General features: G+C 43.4%; 1 protein-coding gene across 1 annotated transcript in view; it reads right to left on the bottom strand.

The window, feature by feature from the left end:
- Nucleotides 1–15,545, bottom strand: part of pcxb (pyruvate carboxylase b) — a 482,389-nt gene that overhangs the window by 94,054 nt on the left and 372,790 nt on the right. The gene's annotated exons all lie outside the window — the stretch shown is intronic.

Here is a 15,545-nt window from a genome sequence, read left to right as displayed (position 1 = left end):
CTAAAGGAAAATGTCAGGACATCTGTCCATGAACTGAATCTCAAGAGAAGGTGGGTCATGCAGCAAGACAACGACCCTAAGCACACAAGTCGTTCTACCAAAGAATGGTTAAAGAAGAATAAAGTTCATATTTTGGAATGGCCAAGTCAAAGTCCTGACCTTAATCTAATCGAAATGTTGTGGAAGGACCTGAAGCGAGCAGTTCATGTGAGGAAACCCACCAACATCCCAGAGTTGATGCTGTTCTGTATGGAGGAATGGGCTAAAATTCCTCCAAGCTGGTGTGCAGGACTGATCAACAGTTACTGGAAATGTTTAGTTACAGTTATTGCTGCACAAGGGGGTCACACCAGATACTAAAAGCAAAGGTTCACATACTTTTGCCACTCACAGGTAAGTAATATTGGATCATTTTTCACAATAAATAAATTACCAAGTATAATATTTTTGTCTCATTTGTTTAACTGGGTTCTCTTTATCTACTTTTAGGACTTGTGTGAAAATCTGATGATGTTTTAGGTCATATTTATGCAGAAATATACTGTACCACTGTATATCTTTAATGGAAAAAAAAGAACTAGAATTTGGTGCACAAGTTTTTATTTTCTTTGGGTTTTCTGAAATCAACACAGGGTCAAAATTATACATACAGGATCAAAAATGTACATACGCTTACTTAGATTATTAATTCAGAGGTGTTAAAACTTCCAAAATGTCTCTTATCTTGCCAAGGCCGAGATCTCTTAACTTCCTGTTAGTGATCATGATTGACTACAGCTGGTAGCTTCTCTGTGCCTTCATGAAAAGGGTTTGTTTACAGCACTCACTGGATTCACCAACACACAATACAATGGGAAAGTCCAAGGAGCTCAGTGCAGATCTGAGAAAAAGGATCGCAGATGCACTCAACTCCGGAATGTGTCTTTGAGCCACTTCTAAACAACTGCAAATTCCAAGATCATTTCAAACAATTGTAAGTAAGTTACTGGGAGGTGTAGTCACTTTGCCAAGCCACTTTGCATCAAGAAAACCCAAACTGTCACCCTCAGCTGAAAGGAAATTGGTTTGTATGGTCAAGAACAACCCAGGAACCACCATGGCACAGCCCTGCCATGAACTAGAAGCTGATGGATCACTGTCTACAGTTCAGATCACCATGGATTAAGAGGCTGCTATCCAAGAAATAACCCTCTGCTCCAAAATTGACACCGTCAAGCTTAAATAAAGTTTGAAGCTGACCATATGGACAAAGAAAAAAGCCTTCTGGAGGATAGCTGTATGGTCAGATGAGACAAAAACTGAGTTGTTTGGCCACAATGATCACCATGTACAAAGGAACACTGTACCAGCTGGTGGTGGTGGTGGTAGGATCATCATGCTCTGGGGCTGTTTTACTGCCAAGGGAACAGGTTCATTGCACAAAGTGGATGCAATAATGAAGAAGGAGGACTACCTCAGAGTTCTTCAGAATAAATCACCAGAAACTTGAACATGACTTGGGACTATCCCAGCTGACTATGGGCGAGAGGCAAGGTACACCCTGGACAAGTTGCCAGGTCATCAAAGTGCTGACACATAGATACAAACAACCATTCACACCTCTGGTCAATTTAGAGCCACCAATTAGCCTAACCTGCATGTCAAGTCAAGTTTATTTGTATAGCGCTTTTAACAATAAGCATTGTCGCAAAGCAGCTTTACAGAATTTGAACGACTTAAAACATGAGCTAATTTTACCCCTAATCTATCCCCAATGAGCAGCCTGTGGCGACGGTGGCAAGGAAAAACTCCCTCAGACGACACGAGAAAGAAACCTCGAGAGGAACCAGACTCAAAAGGGAACCCATCCTCATTTAGGCAACAACAGACAACATGACTAAAACATTAACAGTTTTAACATGAAGTCAGTTTTGTTGATGTTATAAACTCGTCATTGATGGAAACTTGAGTGCTAAACTGTTCATGACAACTGCAGTCCTAAAGTTAGCAAGTCAACTGTAGTCCTCAGCCATAAAAGCATTACTGTAAGAGTCCAGAGTGTCCTCCAGGTGTGACTTTCAACTGTCCATATGGGGCCATCCTCCACAGGAGTGATGCAATGAGACTCCAACCAGACACAGGGCACCAGAATGGATCAGGCAGGTCTGAGGAGCAGAAGAGGTCAGCATCTCGATCCCAGGACTGACATTGAGGTGCCCAATGTCACCTCAATAAGTAGGAACAGTATACATATTGCACTGAGTACAAACAGGGACTCAGGCAACTAACTATGACAGCATAACTAAAAGGGGAGAGCCAGAAGGTAACACAGGCATGAGGGAGCCCCAGGACATAAAGCAGCCAGCCACTACACCATCAATGAACTCGAGTGAGCAAGCGAGTGGGGACTGACAGCATCCATACATCCCAGTTTACCAAAACACTATGTCTGAGGACCCTCCAGGTCTACACCTTTACCTCATAAACACCATTAACAAAAGGCTTGACGAAACAGATATGTTTTCAGCCTAGACTTAAATGCTGAGACTGTGTCCGATTCCCGAACATTACTTGGAAGGCTGTTCCATAACTGTGGGGCTTTGTAAGAAAAGGCTCTGCCCCCTGATGTAGCCTTCACTATACAAAGTACCAGCAAATAGCCTGCACCTTTTGATCTAAGTAGGCGTGGCAGGTCATAGAGGACCAGAAGTTCACTCAGGTACTGTGGTGTGAGACTATTCAGTGCTTTAAAGGTCAATAGTAGTATTTTATAATCAATACGAAATTTGATTGGGAGCCAATGCAGTGTGGATTAGACGGGGTGATTTGGTCATATTTTCTAGTTCTAGTAAGGAGCTACTGCTGCATTTTGAACTAACTGGAGCTTGTTTATGCACTTATTGGAACATCCAGACAGTAAGCCATTACAATAATCCAACCTGGAGGTAACGAAAGCATGAACTAGTTTTTCAGCGTAATGTAGTGACATTAAATTTCTTATCTTAGCACTATTTCTGAGAAGAAAGAAAGCTATCTGGATAATGTTATCAATGTGAGTTTCGAATGAAAGACTGGGGTCAATAATCACCCCGAGGTATTTTACTGCTGCACGTGAAGAAACAAAGGCCATCCAGAGTTACTGTGTAATCAGAAAACTTACTTCTGGCTACATGTGGTCCTAGTACATGTACTTCAGTCTTGTCAGAGTTAAGCAGAAGTAAGTTAATAAACAACCAGTGTCTAATGTCCTTTACACATTCCTCAATTCTATTAAGCTGGTGTCTCTCATCAGGTTTTGCAGAACCATACAACTGTGTGTCATCAGCATAACAGTAGAAACTAATACAATGTTTAGTTGTATAAAAAATATCACCCAGAGGTAACATAAAGAAAAAAGCAGTGGACCCAAGACAGAACCTTGTGGAACACCAAACTTTACCTCAGTATGTCTAGAAAAAAAAATCACCATTTACATCAACACACTGATAGCGATCAGTTAAATAAGACCTGAGCCAGGAGAGGCCGTTCCCTTAACTCCCACAACATTTTCTAGTCTATCCAGAAGAATGAAATGATCAATGGTATCAAATGCTGCACACTAAGATCAAGCAACACAAGCAGCGAGACACAGCCCTGATCAGACGCCAACAGTAGGTCGTTTACTACTTTAACCAGTGCTGTCTGTGTGCTATGATGAGGTCTAAATCCTGACTGATACATTTCATGGATGTTATTCCTATGTAAATATAAGCATAACTGCTGTGCCACAGCTTTTTCAAGGATCTTGGAGATAAAGGGGAGATTTGATATTGGCCGAAAATTGGACAGCTGACAGGGATCAAGGTCAGGTGTTTTAATCAGGGGTTTGATAACTGCTAGTTTAAAGGATTTGGGTACATAGCCAATCCTAAGAGAAGAATTTATTATTTTTAGAAGCGGTTCAATTACTTCAGGTATTATCTGTTTGAATAGACGTGTAGGTAAGGGATCTAATACACAAGTTGAGGCTTTTGATGCAGAGATTAATGAAAGTAATTCAGTTTCTCTAAGGGGAGTAAAACATTCTAATTGCTGATCTGATACAGTTATATTGTTAACTACAGGGTCACCTTCATTGTCTGACCTTAAATTAGTAGTTTGAATTTTTTGTTGGATATTCCCAATTTTGTCATTAAAAAAATTAATGAAGTTGTTGCTACTACATACTATAGGTGTGCATATGTCTATAGTGGACTTATTCCTGGTTAATTTTGCTACAGTATTAAACAGGAATCAAGTAGTATTTTTGTTATCTTCTATTAGGGAGGAGAGATATGTTGATCTAGCAGCACTAACAGCTTTTCTATACTTCAGGAAGCTCTCCTTCCACGCTAATTTGAATGCTATCAATTTACGCTACCCCGCCCTGGACCCTTTCCAGTTTGCATATCAGTCCAACCGTTCGACTGATGACGCCATCTCCACTGCCCTCCACTCAGCCCTCACTCACCTGGAGACAAAAGACTCGTATGTCAGAACGCTGTTCATAGACTTTAGCTCAGCATTCAACAAAATCATTCCTCAGCAGCTCATTCATAAACTAGACCAGCTGGGACTCAACACCTCCCTGTGCAACTGGCTGCTGGACTTCCTGACGGGGAGACCACAGGCTGTACGGGTCAGCAGCAACTCCTCCAGCACCATCACAATGAACATGGGGGCCCCCCAAGGATGTGTGGTAAGCCCCCTCCTCTTCGCTCTGCTGACCCACGACTGCACACCAACATCCAGCTCAAATCTCTTCATTAAGTTTGCGGATGACACGACTGTAGTGGGTCTCATCAACAATGGCGATGAGACAATCTACAGGAGTGAGGTGAGCTGCTTGGCCATGTGGTGCAAGGACAACAATCTCCGCCTGAACGTGGACAAGACGAAGGAGATTGTTGTGGACTTCAGGAGAGCGCACACCCAGCATGCTCCACTATCTATCGACGGTGCTGCAGTGGAGAGGGTGAGCAGCACCAAATTTCTGGGTGTGCACATCTCTGAAGACCTGTCCTGGAGCAACAACACTGCATCACTGGCCAAAATAGCCTAACAGCGTCTGTACTTCCTCCACAAACTGAGGACAGCAAGAGTCCCGGCCCCCATCATGCACACATTCTACAGAGGCACCATCGAGAACATCCTGACCAGCTGCATCATCGTGTGGTACGGTGCCTGCACTGTGTCCTGCTGCAAGACTCTGCAGCGCATCGTGAGAGCAGCTGAGAGGATCATTGGTGTGTCTCTCTCCATTCTCTAATGGATATTTATAACTCCCGCCTCACCCGCAAAGCCATCAGGATTGCAGGTGACCCCACCCACCCACCCATCTCACAGCCTCTTCAGTCTGCTGCCATCAGGGAGGAGACTGCGGAGTCTCCGGGCCAAAACCAGCAGGCTCAAGAACAGTTTCTTTCACCAGGCGGTCAGGAGGCTCAACTCCCTCTTCTGTTCTGCCACTCCTCCCCCCTCTGGCTACTGCCACAGATTCTGCTCGCACACCCCCTGCCCCCCCTTCAGCATCTGATATGTCACCCTCACAGTTCCCCCCCCCCCAAAACACACACACACACACACACACACACACACACACACACACACACACACACACACATACATACTCTCAACGTTCCTTAAAGGTCCCATGGCATGAAATTTTCACTTTCTGAGGTTTTTTAACGTTAAAATGAGTTCCTCTGACCTTCTTAAGTCACCCCAGTGGCTAGAAATTTCATAATGTGTAAACCAAACTATGCCCAACATTTGAGAATGGCACGTCAAAACGGCGCGTTGATAAACTCTTCCCTTGCCCATGTCAGCAAGGGAGATGATCCCCACGCCCCCCCTCTGGATTCCCACCCACTGTATGGATTGCCCGCCCAGCTCAAAAGTTGCCACCAAACATGGAAGTTGCGCTGTACATGGATGTGACAACACAGAAAGGAGTCTGTTTTTACTGCTGATGGGAGAACCCCTGAAGACGCAGTGGCTTAATTTTATTTACTCCAATAATACGCCGTCGAGTCTACCTAAGACGGTGTATGTTTATCGGAAGCATTTTCCTGATGAATGTTTCCACAACTTGGGACAGTACAGGGCAGGTTTTGCACATCAACTGTCACTGAAGCCTGGGTCCGTACCAAGCATTCCTGCCGCATCAGCCACAAACGGCGAACAAGTAAGTGTATAACTGTTAAGTCGTTTTGCCGTGTTTTAAAATTGGTGCCACGTTAGCCTTGCAATGGCTACATTAGCTGTGCAGCTAACCACTTCCTGCAGTTAGCCAGGTACTCTGCGCTACAAAACCAAAAAGCATGCAGCATGCTCTGTTAAACTGAGTTTAGTCTGGAAATTGACTGTAACTTATGAGCTTATATTTTGCTGTGTTTTAAAATCGGTGCCACGTTAGCCTTGCAATGGCTACATTAGCTGTGCAGCTAACCGCTTCCTGCAGTTAGCCAGGTACTCTGCGCTACAAAACCAAAAAGCATGCAGCATGCTCTGTTATAATAGCCAATCAAAACAGTTTTTACAAAGACACCCACATTCTTTTTTTTAAGTCACTCGTTCATTTTATTTGTTTGTTTGTTCAGTAAAAACCCAAACATTTATTGAATTTATTTTATTTCCTCGCGTCGCACCTTAATGACGTCAGCGCGTGGTATTTTTCCCTTCGCGGTTTGTTCCTTCTCTCTCGCCATAGTAAGACACCCACATCCGCTTGTTCTGACCCACTGGAGGTAGCGTCACAGTGCTGTTAGCCAATCAGAGGTAACACGTTTACATGTCATGAATATTAATGATAAGACCCGCCCCCACCCTCTACCCTTCCCTGCCTCCTGCTTCTCATTAGCAAAACGACGCACTGGGAAAGGCGCTGAAATGGGGCTTTCTCCCAGGAGGCTACATCTACGTGCCGAGGGTTCATTTCGAGAAAGGCTGCGGATATAACATCCGGAAACCTCCACGAGCCCATTTAAAGCATCAACAAACCACCATGCCATGGGACCTTTAACACACTGAACTCAGGGACTGCACATTTCACTTTACCTTGCTCATTTGCACTATTCCGCACTACCTCACCTTAACAGCCATTAGTTTATTGTTTATACTGCTTATTTCATGTTTACCTGCTAGACCTCAAGTGCCCTTGACTGTTTATTTGCACCAATTTACGTGTGTGTGTGTGTGTGTGTGTGTGTGTGTGTGTGTGTGTGTGTTGTCTATGTCTAGTTCTTATCTAGAGTGTTTATACTGTTTATATCGTTTGTTTATGAGTGTTTAGTCTATGTCTAGTTCTTATCTAGTGTGTTTATACTGTATCGTTTGAGTGTTTAGTCTATGTCTAGTTCTTATCTAGAGTGTTTATACTGTTTATATCGTTTGTTTGAGTGTTTAGTCTATTGTCCCTTTTCCACCAAAGCAGTTCCAGGGCTGGTTCGGGGCCAGTGCTTAGTTTGGAACCGGGTTTTCTGTTTCCACTGACAAAGAACTGGCTCTGGGGCCAGAAAAACCGGTTCCAGGCTAGCACCAACTCTCTGCTAGGCCAGAGGAAAGAACCACTTACGTCAGCGGGGGGCAGAGTTGTTAAGACCAACAACAATAACAAGACCGCCAAAGATTGCCATTTTTAAGCGACGAGAAGCAGCAGCTGTACAAACGCGAAGTCATCCATCATTATTATTATTATTGTTGTTGTTGCTGCTGCTGCTTCTTCCGTGTTGTTTTTGCTTTGATATTCGCGCCAAGGTTTATGTAAACGTAGCGCCGTAACTGACGTATACAGCAACGTAATGACGTGGCTCCACTTAGCACCGCGAGCTATGGAAAAGCAAACTGGTTCTCAGCTGGCTCGCAAGTTGAACGAGTTGTGAACCAGCACCAGCACTGGCCCCGAACCAGCCCTGGAACTGAACTGGAGGAAAAGGGGTATATGCCTAGTTCTTATCTAGAGTGTTTATACTGTTTATATCGTTTGAGTGTTTAGTCTATGTCTAGTTCTTATCTAGAGTGTTTATACTGTTTGTTTTTTCAATTATTCTATTTTTATTATTGCATTGCCTGTTTGCACCGTGGGTCAGAGAGGACTGAAATTTCATCTGTGCTGTATGTCGAGCATGTATAGCATATTTGACAATAAAGTTGACTTGACTTGACTAAAGTATGCCGGAACGTTGACTCTAAGCATTCAGTTGCCTGATCAAGTTCTGCAGGGGCTAATAGTGATCCAATGAAAGTTGATAACTCGGGGAGATCATTTATAAAGCTCTGTGCAGTAGTTGACGTGAATGTACATTTAATACAGTAGCATGGTGAGGTGCATATATTATTACTCAGACATATTTTCCAGAGATTTCTGTGTTTCTGATCACATGGCTATTTTATTTAATATTGCTGTCCCTGAGCCTCTCCATCGCAGGCGTGCATTTCGCACCATCACATACAGGAACACAAAAAACATAGTTACAACTGATTTATTTGACACACTACATCCTATTCTGACCATTAAATCATTAAACTCATCCCCTGAGGAGTTAGTCATGCTCTACAACTCTCACCTTGCTGACTCTCTCAATCACCTTGCCCCCCTGAAGACGCATACTCTCTCTTTCTCTCACTCTGCTCCGTGGTTCACACCTGAGCTTCGTAAAATGAAGGCTGCTGGTCAGCAGCTGGAGAGACTTAGTCTTAAAACTGGCCTGACAGTTCATGCGCTGGCATACAGTGACCATGTCTCTGCCTACAAAGAGTCTCTAATTGATGCCAAGACCAGCTATTACACCACCATCATTACCAGAGGCCAAGGAAACCCTAGAGCCCTTTTTTCTACTGTAAACAAACTTCTCTTGCCTGCTAAAAACTTTCCTCTTACTCCTTCCACTGATCTTTGTTGTAAATTTCTTGAATTTTTTCAAAACAAAATTAACTCTACATACAAGCAGATCAAATCCACTCCCATCACTCCCTCTAATGTCCCCTTTCCCTGTCCACCACCAGCTGGATCTTTCTCTGCTTTCTCATTAGTCGATGAGCAGTATGTCCTCGGCTTAGCATCCAAACCCAGGCCTACCACCTGTCTCCTCGACCCTATGCTCACCTCTTTGGTCAAGATTTGCCTGCCAGTTCTCTGCCCCCTGCTGGCCAATATAATAAACTCGTCCCTTTCAACTGGATTAGTCCCTCAGGCCCTCAAAACAGCAGCTATCACTCCTGTCTTGAAAAAAACTGGAGCTGCTATTGATGATTTTAAAAATTATCGCCCCATTTCCAATCTTCCCTTCATTGCAAAAGTCCTAGAGTGTATTGTTGCCAATTGGCTCCAAGAGCATTTAGCCCAATACAATCTTTGGGAGAAGTTTCAGTCTGGGTTTTGGGCCATGCACAGCACCAAGACTGCCCTGGTCAAGGTTGTCAACGATTTGCTGTTAGCTGCAGACACTGACCATGTCAGTATACTTGTTCTCCTCAACATTACAGCAGCTTTTGACACTGTATGTCACAATCTTTTATTGAGCCGCTTAGAAACTCTGCTTGGCATCACTGGTTCTTCTTTAGCCTGGTTCAAATCTTATCTTACCATGAGAGAACAGTTTGTGTCAATTGGAGACTTTAGATCCCCTAAATCACCCCTCCTTCATGGTGTCCCTCAGGGCTCTGTCCTGGGACCCTTACTATTTGTCCTCCCTCTTGGCCACATAATACAGCATTATGGGCTCAACTTTCATTGTTATGCAGATGACACCCAAATTTACATTCAAACTAAACCCTCACCCACTCCCTCCGTCCAATCTTGTCAACTGTCTAAATGCAGTTAACAATTGGATGGTGCAGAACTTTCTTAAATTAAATCAAGACAAAACAGAAGCCATCCTCATTTCCACCCCTTCTATCTTGAAAAAAACTGGAGCACTCACAGCTATCTATTCCTGGTTATTTCACTTTCGCTACTGTTGAAGTAAGAAATCTGGGTGTTATTCTGGACTCTACTCTCTCTTTTGACTCACACATTAAAAATATTACTAAAACAGCTTTCTTTCACCTGAAAAGTCTTTCCAAACTCTGTTCCTCTTTAACTTCATCTGCACCTGAAATGCTTATACATGCTTTTATCACCTCAAGACTGGACTACTGCAATGCCCTACTCGATGGCATCCCAGCCAAGCGACTAAATAGGCTGCAATATGTCCAAAACTCAGCTGCTAGGGTACTCACTCACACCAGGCCCTGGGATCATATTACTCCTATTCTCTACAACCTGCACTGGCTCCCAGTCAAATACCGCATCCAGTACAAAATTATCCTGTTTGTCTACAAATCCCTACATAACCTGGCCCCTCACTATTTATCAAATCTCCTAACTCCATATCAGTTACCTCTAAATCTTTGCTCCACAGATGTCTACCTATTAGCAGTCCCTTACTCTCGGCTCTGCTCTATCGGTGACGGGGCTTTCAGTGTTAATGGCCCTGAGCTGTGGAATGCCCTGCCACTCGCGTTGCGCCAATGCTCAATACTGTCCACTTTCAAAAAACAGCTAAAAACACATCTCTTTAGCTTGGCCTTTTCTCTCTGATTTTTAATAACGTTATTATTATTATTGATTTCTCATGATCTTATTATTGTTGTTCTTATCCTATTGTTTTGCTTTTTATTGTTTGTTTTTTACTGTTCAGTGTCCTTGGGTACCTTGAAAGGCACTTATAAATAAAATGTATTATTATTATTATTATATTTCGAATTAGATGAGATAATGATCTGAGATAACTTCAGACTGTGGAAGTATGACTATATTTTCTATGTTTAACCCGAATGTTAGTATTAGATCGAGGGTGTGACCACCATTATGGGTCGGTCCTATGACATTCTGATTAATCCCTACTGAATCTAAAATGGACACAAACGCTGTTTTCAAAGGGTATTCTGGGTTATCGAAGTGAATATTAAAATCTCCGACAAATAAAGCTTAGTCTAAGGAGATAACCAGGTCTGAGATAAAATCTGCAAAGTCAGAAAGAAACTCAGAATATGGCCCCGGGGGGCTGTAAATAATAAGTAACGGAATTAACTGGGTAGACCTATTTTTTGAGGCTAAATACATTATATTAGTATGAAGAACTTCAAATGTATTAAATTTATAACCAAGTTTTTGTGTTACACCTAGATAATCATTATAAATAACTGCAATGCCTCCTCCTCTGCCAGTTAGACGAGGGTGGTGTATATAACTGTATCAAGGAGGACTCGCTTCATTTAATGCTATATATTCATTTGGCTTAATCCATGTTTCAGTTAAACAAAGTACATTAAACTCCTGATCAGTACTGAGTTCATTAACCATTAGCGCTTTAGATATAAGAGATCTAATATTTAATAGCCCCACCTTTAGATCAAAGGTGCTGGCAGCGGCTGTACAGTCAGTATGATCTAATTTTATATTAATTAGGTTACTGGAACAAACTCTCTGAATAGTTCTACTTTTTTGTTGAGCTCGGGGAACAGACACAGTCTCGATGTAGTGGACCCTGAGTGACAACTCTGTGCAGCTAGCAGACAGTCGGTTTAGCCTGTTCATCTGATCCCTGGCCTTGGCTCTGGATTGTCAGAAATTAACTAGGCCTGTTCTGAGACTATGACCTATGCTGCAGGAAATGAGAGCAACACCTTCCCGAGTGGGATGGATACCATCCCGTCCTAACAGGCCAGCAGTGCCCTCAAAATTAGCCCAATTATCTATAAAGCCCACACTGTTTTCAGAGCACCACCTGGACAACCAGCAGTTCAGCGACTATAACCTGCTGTAAGCTACATCGCCACACCGTGCTCCCGTGGGCGAGCCTCAGCGGTAGCTTTGGCTCTACGCTTATGCCGCCGAGTCATCACCCATTTGCCCCGCTGTAAGGGCTCTAATGCTGGAGTTGGGAGATTGCTAACTCCACCTAGGGCATCCAGACTTTCCCCTACAGAAACTACACTGTTCTCATTCTCACTGACCTTCTCTAAAGCCTGGATACGCGCTTCTAACACTGTAATCTTCTCTGTCAGAGAGCTAACTAATCTGCACTTATCACAAATAAAGCTATCGCTAGTGACAGAGGAAGAATGACTAAACATCCTGCACTCAGTACACTGAACAGGCTGAAGGTGTGCCATGATGAAAAGATTCACGTACCTTAATCAAAGGTCTGTTGACATTAAAGCAGATCCGATGTGGATGGCCTCCACTTATGGTCTTTACACAGGAGGAGAAAAAAAAGAAAGCTTCCGGTCTCGGCGTTCTTCCAAAAAAAGAGAGAGAAAAAAAAACAAAAAAAGGAAAGCGAAAGTGGAAAGTACAAAAAGGAAAGCGACAGTACAATAAAAATGAAGAGGATACTGGAAAATTATTTGGAGAAAAAAAGATTAACAATTAACGCCAACACTCGTGGAAAAAAAGACTCATCACAAACAACTTGGGAACCAGGAAGTGCATAGCATGTCTTTGGACTGTGGGGGAAACCGGAGCATCTGGAGGAAACCCACGCAGACACGGGGAGAACATGCCAACTCCACACGGAAAGGCTCCCATCGGCCACTGGGCTTGAACCCAGAACCTTCTTGCTGTGAGGTGACAGTGCTAACCACGACACCATATCTATCTATATATATATATATATATATATATATATATATATATATTTATATTTATATTTGTCCTGAGCTCTCCTGTGGGAATTTCATGCATTTTCATTTTATTCTCCTGAGGGAATTTTCTACTAGAGTCAATTTGAACAGCAATCTCAGTGTTTTCCTGTGGTTTTGTTCAAATGCTGAGCTTTTTAAAGCTTCCATTAACCTATTCCATGGCTTCTATCTGAGAGCTCTTCAGTCATCTCCTGTTCACCCTCCACCATATCTCTGCTCAATAACTGAAACAGGCTGATTGCTTCTCTTGTCCATTCCTAACACCATCAGCTGCTTTATAACAATCATTTATTGAAGAGCAGAGAGACGGTTCTGGGGGATGATGTGGCTCGGCTTGTGTTCTCTTAGCTCTACAGCAGGGAGACTGGGCCTTATCTCAGCTGGAGCTGTGTGAAGATTCTCACACCCAGTGAAAGGTGTGTGTGGGGGGCCAGTGAGTGTGATGAGGACATCCTACTTCTACCCTTTTTTCTCTGTTGCTCAAAGAGCATTTCAGATTTAGAGTGCTTTCATTTTATCACCTTTCAGACAATTTTAGGGAATAAAAAAAGCCTTTTAAAATGGTTCAAGTGTCACTTCCATCTCTGCACCAGTCTGATAGATGTTGACTGTTGAAATTCCGCCCAAGTGTTTGGCGCTGCTCTCGAAAATGTGAAATTGATGACCCTCACAAATCCTGCTCCAGAATATTATACCCAGTAAAATCGACAGTATTAAATAAATGCCCACTGTGTTAAATTTACTCCTGCAGAGTGTATTGATTGCTGTAGTTTTTGCTTTGGAGCTGTGTTTAACAGTACTGTACTCAGTGGAGAGAGGATGTAGTGATGCTCTGACAATATGACTACCGATTTCTTTTAAGTTCCTTTCAGTTTTTATCCTATTTCCTGCTGGTTTTGCAGTGAATCTTTATTGGAAAGACATCTCATAATCAGAGGGCCAATATAGCAACACAAGCCACCAACTGATTTGGTAAAAATACTTCACAGTATGCATTAGGATTTAATTTAAAATTGCAGATGTTTCTCCTTTGTATCTAATATGAGAATGAAGAAATATCTGTTCAGATGAAACTCAGTATTTACTTCTAATTTCTCTCTGCTTCCTTAGTTATTCCAAAGGGCTTAAATGTACTCACACTCTTCCTGTTGTGTTTCAGCTATGGTTTACTGCTCTGGGCTGGGTTTCCCAAAAAGCCTTTTTATGCTAAGAACATCTTAACCAGGAGAGTGAGTGTTCATTGTGATGCTCACTCTACCATTTAACGATGATTCTGCCACCCCCCGCCTCTGACCCCCCACCAGCGCTCAAGATCTGTGAAGAGGATGTCTGTCAGTTTTTCTGCAGAAAGGCACCTGGCCCAGATGGTGTGTCACCCTCTTGTCTGAAGGTCTGTGCTGACCAGCTGGCTCCCATCTTCACCCAGATCTTTAATAGATCCCTGGAGCTCTGTGAAGTCCCCTCATGCTTCAAATGCTCCACAATAATCCCGGTTCCTAAGAAAACCAATATCACAGGACTGAATGACTACAGGCCTGTTGCCCTCACATCTGTAGTCATGAAGTCCTTCGAGAGACTGGTGTTGTCATACCTGAAGGACATCACAGACCCCCTGCTGGACCCCCTGCAGTTTGCCTACCAGGCAAACAGGTCAGTGGATGATGCAATAAATATGGGTCTACACTACATCCTGCAACACCTTGACACTGCAGGGATGTATGCCAGGATCCTGTTCATGGACTTCAGTTCAGCATTCAACACCATTGTTCCAGACATCCTCCACACCAAGCTCACCCAGCTCACTGTGCCCTCCTCCACCTGTCAGTGGATTACAAACTTCCTGACTGACAGGAAGCAGCAGGTGAGGATGGGGAGCATCATATCCAGCACTTGGACTATCAGCACTGGCACCCCCCCAAGAGTGTGTGCTCTCCCCACTGCTCTTCTCCCTTTATACCAACGACTGCACCTCAAGAGACCCGTCTGTTAAACTCCTGAAATTTACGGACGATACAACAGTCATCAGCCTCATCTGAGATGGTGACGAGTCTGCATACAGACGGGAGGTTGAACGGCTGGTCTGTTGGTGTGGTCAGAACAATCTGGAGCTGAACACGCTCAAAACTGTGGAGATGACAGTGGACTTTAGGAGGAGCCCCCCCACTCTGCTGCCCATCACCAACAACATTGTGACTGCTGTTGAAAGCTTCAGGTTTCTGGGTTCCACAATCTCTCGGGACTTGAAGTGGGAGACCAACACAGTCACTATCATCAAAAAGGCTCAGCAGAGGTCGTACTTTCTGCGCCAGCTCAGGAAGCTCAACCTGCCTAAGGAGCTGCTGACAGAGTTCTACTCTGCCATCATTCAGTCTGTTCTTTGCTCTTCCATCACTGTTTGGTTTGGATCGGTCACCAAACAGGAGAAGAACAGACTGCAACGGACAATACGGTCTGCAGAGAAAATTATTGGTGTCAACCTGCCCTCCATCCAAGACCTGTCCCTGTCCAGAGTCAGGAAACGGGCAGGTAACATCTCTGCGGACCCATCACACCCTGGTCACAAACTGTTTAAACTTCTCCCCTCAGGGAGGTGATATAGATCACTGTATGCAAAAACAACCAGACACAAGAATAGTTTCTTCCCTCAGGCTGTCTCTGTGATGAACAGCTAAAATCCGGATTCATATATCAGTAATATCACTTGCAAAATATCTGCACACTCATACCGTACTGTCATTCTGTGCTCACTGTTACTTATATTATATTTATACTTATATTTACTATTTCATCTTTGCACTATGTACCATATTGCACCAAAAGGGAAAATCCTTTCTGTGATGAACAGCTAAAATCCAGAT

Source organism: Neoarius graeffei, chromosome 1, assembly GCF_027579695.1.
Source record: "Neoarius graeffei isolate fNeoGra1 chromosome 1, fNeoGra1.pri, whole genome shotgun sequence".
Lineage (NCBI taxonomy): Eukaryota > Metazoa > Chordata > Actinopteri > Siluriformes > Ariidae > Neoarius > Neoarius graeffei.
This window is presented reverse-complemented; position numbering and strand designations above follow the sequence as displayed.